Raw genomic sequence first — 21,657 nt, forward strand, 5'->3', positions numbered from 1 at the left:
GAATTTAAGTATTACATTGTCATAATAATCATGCCCCTTGAATCACAAACTAAAACCTTTTTGTATTTTATTTGAAATTATGTGGTACACCAATACAAGCTAACACATAGCTGTAGTGGTATTCTTTGAAGACTAGATGCTTTTAGAGAGCATTAATGAACTGATGACAACAGAAACCAGAGAAAACACTGGTGAACACATAAGTATCGAAAATCACTTATTGAAAGTATACGTGGTGTTCAATGAAATTTGTCAGCAGCTCTCTCTCTTTAAATATTAAATACAAAAGAAATATTTTTGCACACAACTTGAGACAGACAGAACTATGAAGTTGGAATAGATAATCCTTTATTATCCCACACCTAAGAAATTCAGGTGTGCCAGCAGCAAGTTGCAGGTTAATAAAAGTATGCATATTCAAAGACAAAGAAGATATATGTAAAATAAGAATAAGAAACTGAGAAATGGCAAATTTACAAAATAAGAAAAATACTGCTGCACAGTTATTAAAAATGACATATTATATTCAAAAGAACTATGTAACTTAGCTGGGTAATTTAAAAAAATCTGAATAACTTTGCATGTCAAAAAAAACATCAAAAATGAAAAAAATGTAAATAACAGCACAGATGTAAACTCTTAAGTTTGACAATGTCCTATTGAGTCTGTAGAGTAAATACTTGGCATTTGACAGGTTAGAATCATTTTATTAATGTGTACTAGTTTAATTTGCTGTGCTTTAATTGCAGACGCTGAGCGACAGGCCATTCATCCAGAAACTGTTTCGCCCTGTTTCGCCCGACTGCAATGCACACACACTTGGCGACCTGCTGAAGGAGATGTATCCAGATGCTTTGACAAATGATGGTAAGCAATCAAGCAGCGATTTCAAGCATTACCAGCTTAACCACTAAGTCCAGACAATTTTTTGCCTGATTGTTTAATTAAATATAAGCTGTGTTACTCTTGATAAAGAAAAAGGAAAGGACTGTCCTCAAGGTTATTTTATTTGTTCTGCTTGTGAAGGAATTTTTGAGATCCACATTTTCTGATAAAACTACTGGAGGACAAAAATGAGGGTTAATAGCATTTGCATTGAATAAAGATGTGGGCAAACGCAATGAAAGTGAAAGGAGAGAGTGAGAGGAAAGCTTAGATATGACAAGAATTTTGAGTTTTCCACCAGACATCTAACACACTTAGCTATCAAGGATGTCTAAGTGTGCCATTTATTTTTACAACAAAGCTTCCACCTACACTCACTCAGATGACAGCCCAAAATACATTTAAGTTAGATGTGAAGTTTACAAAATATTAGGGATCTAGACCAAACTGCTTGTGTCAAAACACTTCAGGTGACATCCACTAAAAGTGCAGCTCAAATCGACTTTATAGACAACCAACTATGAAACTGAGTTGGTAAAAAGAAAAATTTCTATTCCATAAATAAATGGCTCAACATTCAGAGTTGAAGAGTGTTGATGTGGATGAAAATCTAACAATATAATTGTTAGATATAAATCAAATACAACACATTCCTCTTTATTGCCACCTAAAACTGACATTTTTTTATAATTGCGTTTATCTTTTCAGTTAGTTCACATGCCAGACAGTGGCTGCTTTGTTTTATCTGATATGCTGCTGGGGTGCAGCAATATATTAAATTTACGTGTCAATACCGAGTTCAAGAGAAGTATCATTGTTGAATAATCTGAGGAAATTTGAATGCATCACATTTTCCTCAGCCTTCTCTCATTCTCCTTGAGCTTTAGCACACTGGTTTATACAATTTATTTCAGGTGCAAACATAAGGCAGACCGTCCAACTGCTGTAACACGTTGTTGGAAACCAGAGTTAGCGTAGCACATTAGCACATTAAATATAGGGAGTCATACTTAAACTACTTTCCTTTCCACCTCAATCTTAATTTTATTTTACCAGATGAGGTCACACAACAGAAGGTAGATAGTGGTTTGAGAGAGACGCAACCTTTAAGAGAAATATGATGATGTATTAATATCACATGCTTTGTAATCTCATGAAACCCCTTTAATACGTAGCATAAAAAATTAAGTACCAACACGTAGGCTTGTCATGATATGTTTTGCTGAGTGATGAACTGTTTCACAAATTATTTTGAAATGTAATACTGTGATAATAGTAATGCAAGTTCCTTCTCTCAAAAACCAACTTGTATTCTGTGAAGAACACTACAAATATATCCAAAATAAAACACAACAACCAAAAACGATAAATGGAAATAAAAACTACAGGCAACCACAACCATAAATTAAATTGATTGTCTCTGAACCAAAATATATTAATCAGAATGGATATGATCAAACTAATGTTAAAGTGTTTACTATACAACAGATTTACTTGCACGTTACCTGGTCGTATTAGTAGATCTTTGGTCATCTTGTACCTATTTAGAGCACCTGAATCCAGTGATTCCTCTTTTTTTCACTTTTGGTTCAACTTGTTTTTCCCAAACAAACTATCCAGGTTTTTAAAATAAAAGAAAAAAAGGTTTTAAACCTAGTTATTAAAACAATAGACAGTTACCCTGAGTGATTTGAATAAATTTGTTTTTACTGTAATTTTATTGATCTGCATAAAACACACAAATGGTAGTAATTGAACCGTACCTGTTGTTTCCTGGTTTCTAATTATATTCGGACAGCAGATGCAGCTTTTAAGTTCTGTGGGTTTGTGGTGTACCTTGGAGTTGCAGCTGTAAGGGAGCAGAGCTGATGATGAAAGAAGAGATGAGAGGAAAGGGATAGAGAAAGGCCAAGCAGCAGTCAAAACAGAGAGTGTCTGCAAAAGAAGAGAGGGGAAGTAGATAAAGAGACAATAGTATGTTGGGAGTACAAACCCGCAGGAGACTCACCTGCACAGAGGCGACAACCATTAACACCGCCTTCTCTTGTCTGTCTGCCTACCTGTCTGTCTAATAGCCACTGTCTTTGTGTCTCCATCCAGCATCTCTTTGCTTATATCTCACACTCACTTTCATATCCAGAACTGAAAACCCTGACCGGATTGTAAGATTTTTACTCGGATATATCAGCTACTCATCACCAGAAAATATTTTATTTGGTTAAAATACAGCAATAATACCTACAGAATAGATTTTGTTAGAAGTAGGAGGTGCGTGGCTCAGTCGGTAGAGCAGTTGGACTCATCAATGAAGCCATCTTGTTGTCAGTTCTCAGATTACATGTGAGATTACTGTTGAATAAAAGGGCACCAGTTCCAAAAGCGCTCCTTAAAAGCGGCAAGAAAATGTGTTTTGAGCTTGTGTCACTAAAGACATTGTGCCCAGTGTTGCTACATATCTTAAGTTTGATAGATTTTTTTAATTTATTTATTTATTTTTTTATTTAAATGGGACAGCACATATTAATGAATGTACAATGTTGTAAATACACCAGATTTAACAAAATGCTCATTTCCATTCGAAGTCCCAAAAAACAAACACAAGATACAAACATTCATACAATACCTTGCATAAAAATATAAAATACGATAAAAACAAACAAAACCTCTTTTATATTTGCGAAATTCTTCAAAGATACTTTAGGTTCAAAGATTGTAGTGCTTGACACCAAGTACCTTGAGCCTTTGAGTACCGCAAGGCTCCAGTACCCCACATTTGATTTTTTTTTATTTTTTTTATCAGTGGCTTGGTAACTGTTGTTTTTTTTATATTGGGTGAAAACAGCTGATGAGTTTATTATTTGAATCAGATCAAATGCATTGATAGACAAAACTTTAAGGAAAGTTGTGGATAGGATATCAAGACAGCAGGACGAGGAGTTTAACTGACATGTAATTAAACATTATGCTGTTGTTTGCCTTGCCTTGCTAGAGTGGAGTTCAGATCTTAGAGTCACAGGAGGGTTTGGTAATCAGGATTATTGATGATTTTGCTATTGATGTCACAGAAGAATATATCAGTTGCAGGTTTTTGTCTTAAGTGATTTGTTCAGTTTTTTTCTTGTAGATTTTGCAGGGAACCTGGAATCGAGTGTTTAATGGGAGCAGTGGAATCTATAACATCTGGCATTTTAAAATGGAAGTTTTCTATCAACTCATTGGCATGCTGAAGGGGAGATGTGAGAGTAAACTTGATTTCATAGACGGTTTCATAGACCGTACTTCCACTGGCATTTATAAATTCAGGCCGGATTAACAACCCCCAGTTTCCATTGCGAAAAGGATTTACAAATGGGGATTGCTGTTTGCAACAGTGTTTATAAACACAAAAAGTAAGTTAAGGACGAAACTAAATAATATACAACCAATATTAGTGTATTTGTTTCCATGGATGTCATTGTTTGGCTCTGTGGGAACAGTGTGGATCCTTGAATTTTTTAGATAAAAGGCTAAATTAAACAGGTTGTTATGTAAAGATCATTATTTTTGAGCAATGTATTTACTTCAAGGTCCTTTGTGAAACAGATACAATACTAGAATTCATGTCCTCGTAACATATTTCAATGTTTTCATAGAAACAAGTGTTTTTTTTTTTTTTTTTTTTTTTGCAGCTAAAGAGTTTTTATTGTACAATGCTTAGACTTGGATTCCAGTCTGTAGTAAAAGCTGTTTAGTTTAGGCTTTAGGCAACAAACCATTCAGCCAACGCTTGAGATGGTCTCTAAACAGTAACATCTGCTAAACACTATGATCTTCTTGAAGGATATTTTTAACCATGTGATGGATGGTTTTACAGCCCCTGATTTGTTTCAGTCCTGTTACTCTTTATATATTTAATTGGGACTGAATTGCTAAATTTTTATCTAGCGTGAATATTTCCTGGAAAGAAAAAGAGCATCTTACTATTTTTTTCTACTTTTTTTTTTTTTTTTACCTTGATCTAACTTGTTTTTCTTCTTTGATCCTATATCTCTGTCTCAGGTGTAGTCTTCAACATCTTCTGTCTGCTGTGGAGGCCTTTTATGTCTTTGAGTTTAAATCTCGGCTTTTCTTTTCTCTCCTCCCTCCAGAGGAGTCTGCCAGCCTGCCTGGTTGATCAAGGTGAAAGTGGCCCTTTTGTCTAAAGACGTTTGTTTGGTTTCCTCCTCTTCCTCGGGTGGTAGATAGGTTGGATGATAGCCAAGGATTATGGTGGCGTGTTTGGATTGGAGAACCCGGGGAAGTGTGTTCAGAGACTTTGTAGAGCGGTGGCGTTTTAAGGGAGTGGTTAGCAGGTATTGTTCATAAGTTCAGTGAACTTTTTTTTTTATTATTATTTTATCTCCAAGACCCTAACATATAACAGTCTGGGGTGCTCTACATCTCTGTGATCTTTCAAACATAAAATAACAACCCTTTCTTTCAAACACACTCCCTCCCTGTTATGTCTGAGAGAGGATTTCTATTGACCCCTCTGGGACCCAGAAACCAGTTGCAGCAAACAAATAGGGGTGGCTTGCATTAAGAGCTGGAATGACTGGGGATTCCCAAATCTTTTCAAAGCCATGGACGAAAGTCTGTGTTGCCATGAGGCTACCCCCGCGCCGCGTGAACCAAACTCAAAACATTGCGTTCCCGTAAGCAGCGGTCAGCTCTGACGTGTGTTCGTACTGTCTCATGTATTTTGTTTTTCTGAAATCAGGTGTGTTATTGAGCAAGATTTTTGGCAGAACACTTTGGGCTTACTGCAAAAGTCAGTCTAGGGGGCAGTACTTCCCACATGTTCAATGACTGACAGATAATTCTCGTAAGCAAGGTGTCTGTTTTCTTTAAAGGTGTCTTTTTTAATTATTTTTGGAGTTGTGCCTAGTCTTGAAAAACCCTGTATTGATATCTGTCTGTGAATAATCAAAGGAAACCCCCACATTTTCATAATCCCCCCACAACTCCACCTTGGCCCCTCCTTTTCAGCTGGGTGACAAATCCACACCGTTTCCCACCCACGTTCCTCCACCTCATTCCCATGTATGGCGCCGCCCACACATGAATCTCATGCCCCTTCACAGAGGCTGTCTTGGCAGCCAATACAGCTGTGCTTATCAGACACTATGTCTCAATTCAGAGGCTGCAGGGGGAAGTGCAGGTTTCAGTGGCTGTTTTGATTCAGATGATAGTGGGTTATGGTTCGTATGTGGAGGCGTTTGAGATGTGCGACAGGGGAATTCAGAATGGCTCGAAAGCCTGCTCAATGACGCTATCTATTGTTGACTGACATGAGCTCTGCTTTAATCTTTCTGCTTTCTAACTCTAGTCACAACAGAGTGGCTAAAAAAAATAAAACAATTAGACTATTGGAAAAACATATCAAAATACCTTCAAGACTGAGAAACCCTTCTGTAGAGAGACCATAATCTACACTTATTAGTTTAGTGAAATTTTCTGCAGAATCTTTAGAAAGATTCTTTTGTGGCATGTTTGTGTGAAAATGTTACGGATCTGAATCTTCTATTTTCTCCACTCTTAATAGATTTTTTTTTAATTGTCACTGCCAGCCAAATTTGAATTTTTTTTGCCCTTTAAAGATTTGTTTGAAATTATTTAGCCGGATGTGAAAATATATTTGCCCCCCTTTTTAAATTCTCCTTGCTTTTTTTAGGTTCAGTTTTACAACTTACTGTTTATTGCCATTACTGCAGAAAGAAGAAACCACCTAAATAAAACCAATTATGTAAAGTAGTCTAAACTAGTGTTTTCCAGTGTTTCCCATTCCTGGCCGTTAAGGCACACTACTCTGTGTGTTTTAGGTAATTTCCTGCTGTAGGCCATCTTATGTCAATTGATGGCTGATTAACAAGCTTATACTGAACTGCAATAATCTGAATCAGATGTGTTTAAAGCAGGGAAACATCTAAAACACTGGTGTTAAAGATCTTGTAAAGCAAAACATTAGGTCTAGTGCTAAAAATATTCCAGAACAGATAAGAAGTAAAGTCACTGACATATATCAGTCTGTAAAGGATTGCACAACCATTTCTGAGACTTTGGGACCAAAGTGTGAACTTTACCAGGAATTACTTACTAAACGTACCTGGAAAGAGCAGTAGTGACTTATACATAAGGTCACAAAAGGATCTAAAGCATTGCATGCCTCTTTGCCTCATTTGATGTTGGTTTGTGATTCAACAAAAAAAGGCACTGAGCAAAATGCCATCTATTTGTGAGTCCCAAAAAGAAAACCACTGCTGACCAAAAAGCGCACAAAGATCTATTTCATATCTTCCAATTAAATGTCTATGATTCCCATGACTTTTGTCAAGATATTCTGTGGAGCGATGAGACAAAAGTGGAGCTTTTTGGAATGTGTAATGTCAGAAAAAGACATGCTGTACTGGAACATGGTGGTGGAGCTTTGATGGTCTTGGGCTGCTTTGCCTCTTCAAGAACTGTAGGGTTTGCTGTTAATTGCCTTCCCACCCTACAAAGAAAAAAAACACACACAAGATTACATTTTGGAGTAACCTAGTCAGAAGTCTATGCTTTTTTGACATAATAAATGCAATCTTCTATTTGAAACTGCTTTTGCAGTTAGTCTGATTATCACTCTGTGGTATATAGAAAACGTTTGCCAAGAAAAAGCAAAGAACGGTAGAAGTCTTATGGGGAGGAAATACATTTTCATGTATTGCTCTCCATCAATGGTATGTTTACTTATTCGGTCGTTGATGGAAAAAAATAGCATTTACTTTCTTCTTGCAGCATCATAAATGTGTGTTTATTTACCCATTAGTTAGTGGATTCTTATGTCAGCCTGTGAGTCTGAACTGCTGCCAGTTATACGGTCAGACACAGTTTGGTGAAAACTTGCGGTCTTCGTAAATGACATTTGGCTGTGCTTAGCTGAAAGAACATGTCGTCTTGGCCAACAGCAGAGTACCACTTAACCACAGGGTGTGTGTATGTGTCAGCTAAAAGCCATTTTTTTATACATAAGCATCCTTCCATTGAAATACTGTTATCAATAATGTTGTTATGGCTTGGAGGAAGCCCACTAATTACATTACCACTGCTGTAGCCTTCATTTTCAGTTTTATTAAAACCTTGTGCTAATTTAGGGCCTATTCTTTTTTGCCTTGCTGAAGTTTTGGTGGACTTGACTGACTGAAAGCAACCTTTACTTGTATAACTTCTTGTTTGTCCAGATACTGAACATGCAGAATCAGAATTTAAGTTTTTCAGGATTTTCTTTCAGAGCTTATTCCTGGCAAGTCATAATAACCAATTGGCGGTACCTTTGAAAGAGTGTATTGTAGTTCACAAAACAATAAGAAACCTTGTGTATCATCGGTTCCTCTTATGTGTTATACTTCTTGAACAAGGTTTCATAAGCCTGATAAACTGTTTTGGTTTATTTGTAATAGAAGATTCACATTATTTATAGCATAACGAAAACTTATTTTTTTTAAAAAAGTTGTTCTCAAAAGAGTAAGGATGTTTGTATTAAACAAAACAAGTAAATAGGTTTATAATCCAAAATTATGCAGAATGGCTTAAATATAGACTTAAATGTATATTTAGTTTAGAAATACTTTTTAAAATGGATTCAAGCAAAGTTTTTCCTATTGTTAATGGCCACTTCAGAGATTCCCAGAAAACGGTGGTTATCAAACTGGGAAAACACCTGATTTTTAACATTCCTCACTGTTGTATTGTGTCATGTTAACCTCATGGTTACATCTGCACTTTTCGGCAGCATGAGGGGAAATTAAAGCCTCTGTATTTACTGTAATCACAGGCAATTTTTTTCTGCCCTTTAATGTAACACAGAGTAAGACTTGTTTTCCTGTTTACGCTATGATCTCTGTTCTGCTCATGAGTTATTAGCTGTCAATCTGAAGGAATTTCAATTTTTTTCCAACATGTTATGTTTACATTCTGAGGAGATACTCGACTAGTAGCTCCTGAAGTGTTTCAAATATACATATTGTAAGCTACTTGACCATCTTACTCCATACAGTCACTTAATTTCCCCACTGCGGGATTAATAAAGGAATATCTTATCTTATCTTATCTTATCTTATCTTATCTTATCACTGTTATGTAAATGTGGCAACAGAAGTCTCTGAAATTTACTGCACATCAACAGTAGCATGTATTTTTGACATGCTTGTCAAAAATACTCAACATTCAATGCAACCCTTTTACTAGGTTTTGAGTTTATATCCTCAATATTTAACTCAGACAATATATAAAAGGTTTTGAAATGCACTATCAGTGATTTTGGTGAGTGATTTTATTTAATTTTTTTATTTAATTTTAGCTGCTTTTAGTGTCTCTTAAACAACTAAATTGTAGCAAATGGTATTCAGGATATTTTTTGTACTTGCTAAAATAATTAAAAAATGTATCTGTCTTCACAATAGCCTGTTCACTCACCTGTTCAGACAAATTGACCAGAGGCATGCAGAAGGACATAGGTTTCTCTTTTTTGGGCGGGGAAGGAGAAGAGATGTACATTTCTGACAGACATTGCACTGAATGTGTCAACAAAATCATTTTTGAAAACATTTGCAACACCAAAACTCTTGATGGTAATTTGTTTTAAACATAGTTGAAAGGTTGATCTAGTGGGAATTTTCAGAGTTTCTGGCTTCTGGGACAATTACAGGGTCACACTAGAAAGCTAGACAAGTTGGATAAGAGGTAAAATTTCTCAACTGATGCAAATATTTTTGCAAAGGTTAAATATGTTTTTAGGTTGAGAAAGTTGCTGTTGGCACATTTCCTTTAGACTTAGTTGATCGGTTATTTAAATATTCATATTTTATGCTGAGTTAAACTCATAGGCCCAAAATCTGGAAGTAGTGATGGACTCTGATCTGAACCTTCAAAGCCACATAAAGACAGTTATAAAGTCGGCCTTCTATCACCTGAAGAACATCTCCAGGCTTAGGGGACTTATGTCTCATTGAGATCTAGAGAAACTCGTCCATGCGTTTATCTTTAGTCGCATTGATTACTGCAACAGTGTTTTCACAGGTCTGACTAATCAGTCAGACAGCTGCAGCTGATCCAGAACACTGCTGCTCGTGTTTTCACTAAAACCAGGAAGTTAAAGCACATAACACCAGTTTTAAAGTCCCTACACTGGCTCCCTGTAGCTCAGAGAATAAACTATAAAATACTGTTGTTGGCTTATAAATCACTGAACGGCTTAGCACCACAATACATTAAAGGTCTGTTGTCGTCATAGCAACCTTCCAAACCTCTTGGGTCTTCTGGTTCTGGTCTGCTCTGCATCCCCAGAACCAGAACCAAACATGGAGAGGCAGCATTCAGCTTCTATGCACCACAAATCTGTAACAAACTACCAGAAAACTGAAAATCAGCCAAAACACCGATTTCCTTTAAATCCAGACTAAAAACCCACCTGTTTAGAGTTGCTTTTGGAACATAATCATGAAACATTAATCAATAAACTGATGTGTAATGATGACAAAATGTAATGTTGACTTTGATCTATAACACAAAGCACTTTGAAATGCATTGTTGCTGGAAGGTGTTATACAAATAACATTTTATTTGATTTGCTAGTGATAATGGCTTTAAACTCTTGGTGCGACTTTATTGGCTGCTTGACTAAAAACACTCTTCAGTAGCAAAGTCACCTTTACGTTCCCCAATATTTAGATTCACGACTGAACACGTCTCAACTGTCCTGATGGTGCAGATGTTCATTTTGCAATCTGGAAGTTAGATGAATCTTTTTTTTTCCCCCCAGCATTTTATTCATGTTTTAACAACAGTCTAAAGTGGTTTTACTGAGTGTCAGACTGAGTAATTCATATCTAGGTGGTTATTGGGATGACCTATAGGAATATATATTTGACTGAAAATGTTGTGCAAGATGTTGTGGGTGTTGCATACTGTAGATTTCCCCCGTTTCTCATAATGAGACTGTAATACACCTACTCCACCTACATCTAGTCGAAGCCTGAATGCAAGTGAAGAGTATGAAACACCTGCCAGAAAGCCGGTGTGTGTGTGTGTGTGTGTGTGCGCGCGTGCGTGTGTGTGTGTGTGTGTGTGTGAACCAGAGAAAGTGTCTTCTCACCTTTTTTCAGTGAAGCGGGATCACACCTTTTACTTTCTGTGTTTTCTGTCCACCTTACCTCCACAGTGTCTCAGGGTTTTGCTCATTTTACAAGCTTTTCTTCACCTTAATGAGCTCATTTTTATTTATTTGCTGTTCTTTTCAAGTCTACAAAGTTTTTCAGTAACATTAGCCCACTTAAACGCTGTATTTTACTTATATGTGAATAAGTAGAATACTTATCAACACAATTGATCTAAATTATACTTGTAATTTAGATCAAATTTAAACAATATTTTCATCCCAGTCACTTTTAGTCAGATCACACGGTAACGCAGAAACACACAGGACAAACAACCATACTCACACTCACAATGGTAGATTAAATAGACCGGTTAATGTAACAGTCATATTATTTTTTTGTCTGTTTGTATTTACTGTGGGACGAAGTCGGAGTACACATGCATGGAGAGAACATTAGAACTTCATGCAGAAAGACCTCTGGCTGGGATTTGAACCCAGGAACCCTTGTAGTCATTTTGCTGCAAGGCAAAATGACTACCAGCTGTGGCACCTTGCAGCCTAAAATGAGCTAATATAACTCGGTACATCCTTTATCATTTTACATTTATGCTTATATTCTCATTTCACAAATACTTTATATTTTCAAGTATCCAAGTTTTATGTGTTACTGCTACAAAGGTTTCCATAAAGCAAAAAGCAAGCAATTCTGGTGAAGGGAAAAATCTTAACATGTGACGGTTATTGAAAGAAAATACTGCTGCCATTGTTTTCAGTAGGATTATCATCATGCAGACACAAAGTCAAATCCATAATTTTGCTTTAACATACAAGTTGTAATTTACACTTTTGCTAAAAATATTTGTTCCAAATAAGATGTTCTTAATGAGTTTTACTGTTGGCACGATGCTCCATCCGCACTGAACCACCATTTTGTTTTGCAACATCTTTATGGTTGCAGCTTGGTGGTTAGCGTCTTGCCACTACCACCAACAGCTCAGCTCTTGTCTGCATGATTTTTTTTTTTGTTGTTTAGGCATGCTGCAGAAATAATTTCTTTACTTTAAAGAGTTGAATTATTTTCTTCATGCATATCCTTTTTTCAACAAAGATGCTCAGTTTCTTTACATTTTGTACTCCTCAGCCTCTGATTTATCAAAATTGATATAGGATGGGAAAATCAGCTACCTTTATTATGTTACGTTATTAACATAGTAAATTCTGCATAATATAGTTTTTCATTTCACCAGCCTAAGTTTGGCATTCTTTAATTTACCCCCTTTCCATTGCATATGTAACCTTACTACATTTACCAGATTTTCTGTGCAGTATGATTGCATAATATTGCATGAAAAACTTACAAATGCAGTGTTACATTGTAATGCAGTATATACTGAGAGGTAATAAATTGAAAGAAAATCCCAAATAGTGCAAACACTATTATGATTTTTTGCTTTTTTTTTTTTTATTGCAGTTTCATTCAGAATATGCATTTCTGATACCCAAGAGTACTTGATAGCTCATTTTCTGAGAGGAAAATCTACTAAGGGGTTGTATTGGATATTTGATGCAAGGTTTGTGCAGATTTCATCTTGCCAGTTTCCCAGCAGGTGTTGGGTGGAGCTGTTTCTCAGACCGTCAGTTAACACACAGCCTCAACCGTCCTCTTGATATTACGTGGAACTGAAATGTCATGTACCGGTGGGTTTGACTGCTAGTGCTTATGTATATATAGGTTATTATATTTATTGGTGTCTGTGTGTGTGCATGTTCAGGAGTCGTTGACGGGAAAGGGCCCTTTATTATTCATTCTTGTCACGCACATGCAGCATTTCACCTATACCAGATGCTGCCACACCACGTTCCATATCCAATTATTTACTTTAAAGTATTACTTTCAAATTAAAATCTCACATAAAGGTAAAAAATATTTTTGCCTTTTGAGATACTTTCTTGCTTGACAGCTATGTAAAACAGTTTTTACTTGTTTTTGTGAGCCAATTTGCTGCAAAAATATTTGGTCTGAATCACAAATACTTCTAGTTATTATTGGGAAGTAACAATTTTGCATCTTAAATTTTAAACCAAAGTACATGTAAGAAATACATGACATCACTTGAGCCACATACCTGCATATTTTCACTAAAGATATGTAAAAATATCATTAGATTATTTCAAATATATTTTTTAAAATGTTGGTACTCAAGTTGAGAACACTAATAGCCCTTCTAGTATAAAATATTCATATACTTATATTGTATTTAGATGTTGCAATTTTACATCATACCAGCTCTTTAGCTGTGAAAGATTTGTTTTACATCATGTACAGTTAGTTAAGTTTTAAGGAAGTGTGTTTAAGTACAGAAAAGTAGCTAATAATATAATGGAATGACAATCTTTAAATTCTTACAAAGTCCAAAGTTAGAAATGACCGCATTAAAAAAACGTGTTTCCTAGATTTGTGTATTTTTTTGTCTGACACCAAATTCCTCCAGTGACTGAAAGCCTTTTACTTTTTATTGTCTTCATGCTTTTTAATTACCAACTACTTGTGATGAAGAATAACATTTGTTGAAAGGTTGTGAGAGATCACTGGGCTTCACAGGAAAAGCTCAGTGTTCATACAACACTGCTCCCAGCACGTTTTTCTTTTTCTTTTTTTTTTTTTTTTTTACTACCTGCACAGTAAGAGTGCATATGTGAAGCATAAGGCATTTGGTTTATATTTATATTCTTACATTTGGTCAACTTCCTGTGGGGAAAAGAAAAAAAGCTTGAGAATAAAGGTTTTCAGACACCTGAATGTCCCTACATGGTCAAATATTGTCGCTGCAAATTACGCATCTTCAGTGGGTTCAGTAAAATCGTTTCTCGTAACAAACGTTTTCGGTCGCGGCCTTTCAGCAGCGGGTGGTATCAGTTACAGGAGGCCAGCACATCCGGACACAAGCCTATGCTTGTTTACCACACATTGTCAGAATGAAAGGTAGAAATTCAAATCCTGCTGCCAGTGCATTAAAAAAAATCAACTGTCACTTCACTGTTCTTCATAACTGAAAGTGCAGTCATAGTCACTTTGGTACTTTCTCTCTTCTTCCTCTGTCTCATCCACCACAGAAGTGGTATCACTGTCGTGTCTGATGTGGTCTGTCTCACCCCATGTAACTATTTTTTTTATCTGCATAGTTCTGTTCTCAAGTTTTGTCTTTTTATCCTTTTTTAATCGGACCATCTTTTATTTTTTTCCTTTTACACATCCTTCCTTCTTCCATTATTTGCACTCTTCTTTCCCCCTCGCATCTCCTTAACTTACTGATTTTCTCCTCCGTCCATGACTATTCATTTTCACCCTCTTTAATTTGTTTTTCTCTCCAGCTCTTTCCCTGTTTTTACATTTTTCTACCTCTTCTTACTTCCAGTTTTGTAGTGTTTTCAGTTTAGTCATTTTCTGTTTATGTTGAAGACCATCGCCTATTAGCAGTTTAGTATTTGTGATTCACCTATTTGTGTGGAACACAACTCCAAATTATTCCCATGCTTGACAGTTGTGTCAGTGTTGGATGGGACACCCATTTACCATCTTAATTTTTTCTTCTGTCCAAATAAAGGAATATCCTCTTCTCTCTTGGTCAAACAAATGTTTTATGCTGACAAAAAGTAGCTACCACCTGTAGTCAATCCACACCACTTAATTAAATTCAGATTCAAACTTATTTAATTTCCTTTTGGAAATTAATATGTTGTTCATTGGTGGATGATGCAAATATGTGAACTTCTCACTGGAGATATCAATGAGCCTGAGCATTTACGACGTGAATACCTTTCCTTTCTCCTTCCAGGTGAGCAGAAGCGCTATCAAGTCTTGATCCACGGCATCGAACCGCTACTGGAAACTCCTCTGCAGTGGCTCAGCGAACACCTGAGCCATCCTGACAACTTCCTGCACATCTGTGTGGTCCCTGTGCCCACAGATTGAGGCCGCGCCTCTGCACCTTGTCATCCCAAGACTCATCACCCAATCACCTGCCAGCTGGATAACCTCAGACATGGTAGAACTTCACTGTGGAAACTTGGAGCTAACAGACATTAAAGGAGGATCATAATATTAATCACGAATATGAACAAGATCTCCTTTATTTGGTTATGTTTCCATCTGGTCACTGCTATTACTACTCCTCTCTCAGAAATTTCACAAAGGACGAAAGGAACTTTTCTTGTTCGAGGAGTATCTCTTTAAGACACATGTGTCACACTCCAGTCCTGGAGGGCCACTGCCCTGCAACTTTTTAATAATTAGGTCATTAGCAGGGCTCTGGAGAACTTATCTACACAAGAAGGAGGTAATTAAGCCTTTCCATTCCAGTGTTTTTGTACCTGTGGCAGATCTAAAAACTGCAGGGCAGTGGCCCTTGAGGACTGGAGTTTTTCAGCCCTGCTTTAGGAGAAGAGATTGCTTCTTTTTTTTTTCTTCTGTTTTTCTGTTTCATATATTCTCCAAATAACCAAATGTATACACTGGAGGTTAACATTTTTAAAATTTCCATCTTCCTTCTCATTTAAAAGACTGCCTTTGAGACAGGGATGCTGTTTTTGGGGATTGAGGGGGAGGATGTGGTGTCAGGTTCTGCTGAAGTTGCCTTAGTTATTTACCGTCATGCATCATGACTTAGATGGTGTTGATGAGTTTACATCACAGTCTAGAAAGTTGTTCACCTTTTTAAGAGTACTAATAAAACTGTAATATTTCACCAAAATAAAAATATAATCTTGACCAGTGATTGGTTCTGGAGGTTTTACAGCATTCACACGAATTTGGTTGGACCAAACTCTTCCTATAACTGCTGAGTTCAACGTCTCATTCTGAGCTATCCGAAGATGCAACAAAATAACCAAAAACATCTAAATTGTTATGATATAGCGCTATTCCTAACTTAACATTAAGATGTTAATTTAACTTTTAAAAATATGTATTTAAATTGTTCTTCATGTTCAGCTTCAAATTTGAAATTTATAAACCTGTCATTATTATACCAAAAGGTTAAGCTAAATCTGATTTGTGTTTTACCATTTCTGCAAAGACGGAAGGAGATGCAACATTTTCACATGGTGTCATCGGAGTCGTCAAGTGGTTAATGAGCTTCAATGATTATGTTTGGAGGTCTCTGGGAAAACAATCCACACATCTTAAATTGCAGGTGTTGATTTCTTGCCATCAGTACAACGTTCAGCTTGGTTTTATAGTCTGTTTCGTGAGACTTGGCCCAAACTTGGCCAAGCTTAAATGGGCATCTGGTTTTGTTAAAACTTAAAGAGCTGAGCGTGGATGATGAGACTGTTTGCTTTAGGTGGGCGACTTTCTGTGACCATTTAATGCATATGTTTTATTTAATATATTTAGGTTGTAGACACACAACTATATCGGTATCAAACAAGACGCTCAAGCCATTGGATTAGTCCACCAAACACTTTGCATGCTAGAAAAATATGATGAAAATCAAACTGTTTTTGATTGGTCGTACAAATTTTGCCTAAATACTTCAGGCTTGGATTACCGAACAGCTTTTCAATTTTAGACGTTTATAGAGACACAAACATGAATACCTTTATGCATTAAATGTAGCATTTAGCTTTACATATTGCAGACAGAAAGCAATTTGATTTTGTTTCTGTCTTTTCAGCCACATATAGCTCTGGAGGATCTCATTTACGGTTCAGTATTTGTTTTTGTATCTGTGAAATTTGCAGATTTTTTTTTCTTGTATATCTAAAATATTTATATCCAAGAAAATGAAGAAAAAAGTCACAATTCAAGCATACATTAGTCCACTGGTCCTGCTGCTTTGCACTGCTGCCAAATTGTCTGAAACAAGGAGGCCACTGCATGTTCTCCTTCATTACAAGAAAGACAAATTTGGCTTTTTGGGCATTTTAGTGATGCAAAGAATATCTATGCTTGAGGGATGAAAACAAGAGGAGTGCCACCCAACACTCATCCTACATTTGTTAAGCTAATAGTGAGGACACTAATGAAGCAGATGGTCCCAAAAACAAAATGTCAAAAATAATTATTGTTGTGCACAATAAGCACTTTCAAACTATATTATTATACATGCATTAATCCTATATTTTATCTTAAGCCAAAACGTCATACTAAAATAGCTTAAAAAAAATGTTATCAATAACATGTCTGGTTAACGTTGAAACCCTTTACTTGGTCCCATTCTTTCACAAGGTAATTGAAAGTGTTTTACAGAGAAATAAACAAAGGTGAAGAAAATTACATTAAATACAGTAAACACACTAAAGGAATAGTGGTAAAGTTTAAGCATCACTAGAGAGACATAAAACTACACAAAAGCTAACTTAAAACCTGGAAGTGGATAAGAAATTATAAAAAAAAAGCCCAATAAAATCATATTGAGCATTAATTGGAGAGCTGCAGCAAGCAATGCTTTCAGTTCTTTATGAAGATTTGATTTAAATATAAACACTCTGATAACATGGAAAATTATTATTCTGATAATGTCATAATGTTATTTTTGTGAAACAATCTGCATCTTTAAAAAGAAAAGTTCAATTACCTGCTGACTCATTTGATAAACAATGTGAAAATGTCAAGCTTCTTTCTAAGTGTTTNTCACTGTTATGTAAATGTGGCAACAGAAGTCTCTGAAATTTACTGCACATCAACAGTAGCATGTATTTTTGACATGCTTGTCAAAAATACTCAACATTCAATGCAACCCTTTTACTAGGTTTTGAGTTTATATCCTCAATATTTAACTCAGACAATATATAAAAGGTTTTGAAATGCACTATCAGTGATTTTTGTGAGTGATTTTATTTAATTTTTTTAATTTAATTTTAGCTGCTTTTAGTGTCTCTTAAACAACTAAATTGTAGCAAATGGTATTCAGGATATTTTTTGTACTTGCTAAAATAATTAAAAAATGTATCTGTCTTCACAATAGCCTGTTCACTCACCTGTTCAGACAAATTGACCAGAGGCATGCAGAAGGACATAGGTTTCTCTTTTTTGGGCGGGGAAGGAGAAGAGATGTACATTTCTGACAGACATTGCACTGAATGTTTCAACAAAATCATTTTTGAAAACATTTGCAACACCAAAACTCTTGATGGTAATTTGTTTTAAACATAGTTGAAAGGTTGATCTAGTGGGAATTTTCAGAGTTTCTGGCTTCTGGGACAATTACAGGGTCACACTAGAAAGCTAGAAAAGTTGGATAAGAGGTAAAATTTCTCAACTGATGCAAATATTTTTGCAAAGGTTAACTATGTTTTTAGGTTGAGAAAGTTGCTGTTGGCACATTTCCTTTAGACTTAGTTGATCAGTTATTTAAATATTCATATTTTATGCTGAGTTAAACTCATAGGCCCAAAATCTGGAAGTAGTGAAGGACTCTGACCTGAACCTTCAAAGCCACATAAAGACAGTTATAAAGTCGGCCTTCTATCACCTGAAGAACATCTCCAGGCTTAGGGGACTTATGTCTCATTGAGATCTAGAGAAACTCGTCCATGCGTTTATCTTTAGTCGCATTGATTACTGCAACAGTGTTTTCACAGGTCTGACTAATCAGTCAGACAGCTGCAGCTGATCCAGAACACTGCTGCTCGTGTTTTCACTAAAACCAGGAAGTTAAAGCACATAACACCAGTTTTAAAGTCCCTACACTGGCTCCCTGTAGCTCAGAGAATAAACTATAAAATACTGTTGTTGGCTTATAAATCACTGAACGGCTTAGCACCACAATACATTAAAGGTCTGTTGTCGTCATAGCAACCTTCCAAACCTCTTGGGTCTTCTGGTTCTGGTCTGCTCTGCATCCCCAGAACCAGAACCAAACATGGAGAGGCAGCATTCAGCTTCTATGCACCACAAATCTGTAACAAACTACCAGAAAACTGAAAATCAGCCAAAACACTGATTTCCTTTAAATCCAGACTAAAAACCCACCTGTTTAGAGTTGCTTTTGGAACATAATCATGAAACATTAATCAATAAACTGATGTGTAATGATGACAAAATGTAATGTTGACTTTGATCTATAACACAAAGCACTTTGAAATGCATTGTTGCTGGAAGGTGTTATACAAATAACATTTTATTTGATTTGCTAGTGATAATGGCTTTAAACTCTTGGTGTGACTTTATTGGCTGCTTGACTAAAAACACTCTTCAGTAGCAAAGTCACCTTTACGTTCCCCAATATTTAGATTCACGACTGAACACGTCTCAACTGTCCTGATGGTGCAGATGTTCATTTTGCAATCTGGAAGTTAGATGAATCTTTTTTTTTCCCCCCAGCATTTTATTCATGTTTTAACAACAGTCTAAAGTGGTTTTACTGAGTGTCAGACTGAGTAATTCATATCTAGGTGGTTATTGGGATGACCTATAGGAATATATATTTGACTGAAAATGTTGTGCAAGATGTTGTGGGTGTTGCATACTGTAGATTTCCCCCGTTTCTCATAATGAGACTGTAATACACCTACTCCACCTACATCTAGTCGAAGCCTGAATGCAAGTGAAGAGTATGAAACACCTGCCAGAAAGCCGGTGTGTGTGTGTGTGTGTGTGTGCGCGCGTGCGTGTGTGTGTGTGTGTGTGTGTGAACCAGAGAAAGTGTCTTCTCACCTTTTTTCAGTGAAGCGGGATCACACCTTTTACTTTCTGTGTTTTCTGTCCACCTTACCTCCACAGTGTCTCAGGGTTTTGCTCATTTTACAAGCTTTTCTTCACCTTAATGAGCTCATTTTTATTTATTTGCTGTTCTTTTCAAGTCTACAAAGTTTTTCAGTAACATTAGCCCACTTAAACGCTGTATTTTACTTATATGTGAATAAGTAGAATACTTATCAACACAATTGATCTAAATTATACTTGTAATTTAGATCAAATTTAAACAATATTTTCATCCCAGTCACTTTTAGTCAGATCACACGGTAACGCAGAAACACACAGGACAAACAACCATACTCACACTCACAATGGTAGATTAAATAGACCGGTTAATGTAACAGTCATATTATTTTTTTGTCTGTTTGTATTTACTGTGGGACGAAGTCGGAGTACACATGCATGGAGAGAACATTAGAACTTCATGCAGAAAGACCTCTGGCTGGGATTTGAACCCAGGAACCCTTGTAGTCATTTTGCTGCAAGGCAAAATGACTACCAGCTGTGGCACCTTGCAGCCTAAAATGAGCTAATATAACTCGGTACATCCTTTATCATTTTACATTTATGCTTATATTCTCATTTCACAAATACTTTATATTTTCAAGTATCCAAGTTTTATGTGTTACTGCTACAAAGGTTTCCATAAAGCAAAAAGCAAGCAATTCTGGTGAAGGGAAAAATCTTAACATGTGACGGTTATTGAAAGAAAATACTGCTGCCATTGTTTTCAGTAGGATTATCATCATGCAGACACAAAGTCAAATCCATAATTTTGCTTTAACATACAAGTTGTAATTTACACTTTTGCTAAAAATATTTGTTCCAAATAAGATGTTCTTAATGAGTTTTACTGTTGGCACGATGCTCCATCCGCACTGAACCACCATTTTGTTTTGCAACATCTTTATGGTTGCAGCTTGGTGGTTAGCGTCTTGCCACTACCACCAACAGCTCAGCTCTTGTCTGCATGATTTTTTTTTTTGTTGTTTAGGCATGCTGCAGAAATAATTTCTTTACTTTAAAGAGTTGAATTATTTTCTTCATGCATATCCTTTTTTCAACAAAGATGCTCAGTTTCTTTACATTTTGTACTCCTCAGCCTCTGATTTATCAAAATTGATATAGGATGGGAAAATCAGCTACCTTTATTATGTTACGTTATTAACATAGTAAATTCTGCATAATATAGTTTTTCATTTCACCAGCCTAAGTTTGGCATTCTTTAATTTACCCCCTTTCCATTGCATATGTAACCTTACTACATTTACCAGATTTTCTGTGCAGTATGATTGCATAATATTGCATGAAAAACTTACAAATGCAGTGTTACATTGTAATGCAGTATATACTGAGAGGTAATAAATTGAAAGAAAATCCCAAATAGTGCAAACACTATTATGATTTTTTGCTTTTTTTTTTTTTATTGCAGTTTCATTCAGAATATGCATTTCTGATACCCAAGAGTACTTGATAGCTCATTTTCTGAGAGGAAAATCTACTAAGGGGTTGTATTGGATATTTGATGCAAGGTTTGTGCAGATTTCATCTTGCCAGTTTCCCAGCAGGTGTTGGGTGGAGCTGTTTCTCAGACCGTCAGTTAACACACAGCCTCAACCGTCCTCTTGATATTACGTGGAACTGAAATGTCATGTACCGGTGGGTTTGACTGCTAGTGCTTATGTATATATAGGTTATTATATTTATTGGTGTCTGTGTGTGTGCATGTTCAGGAGTCGTTGACGGGAAAGGGCCCTTTATTATTCATTCTTGTCACGCACATGCAGCATTTCACCTATACCAGATGCTGCCACACCACGTTCCATATCCAATTATTTACTTTAAAGTATTACTTTCAAATTAAAATCTCACATAAAGGTAAAAAATATTTTTGCCTTTTGAGATACTTTCTTGCTTGACA

At 36.1% G+C, this 21,657-nt stretch overlaps 1 long non-coding RNA gene across 1 annotated transcript; it reads left to right on the plus strand.

Moving 5' to 3' along the window:
• Positions 1 to 717: 717 nt before the first annotated feature.
• Positions 718 to 15,148, plus strand: LOC103155235 (uncharacterized). Its single transcript, XR_478017.2, has 2 exons — positions 718 to 867; positions 14,872 to 15,148. It is a non-coding gene; the product is annotated as an uncharacterized LOC103155235 (long non-coding RNA).
• Positions 15,149 to 21,657: the final 6,509 nt, after the last annotated feature.

Source organism: Poecilia formosa, unplaced genomic scaffold, assembly GCF_000485575.1.
Source record: "Poecilia formosa unplaced genomic scaffold, Poecilia_formosa-5.1.2 Scaffold418, whole genome shotgun sequence".
In the NCBI taxonomy this organism is placed as follows: Eukaryota; Metazoa; Chordata; class Actinopteri; order Cyprinodontiformes; family Poeciliidae; genus Poecilia; species Poecilia formosa.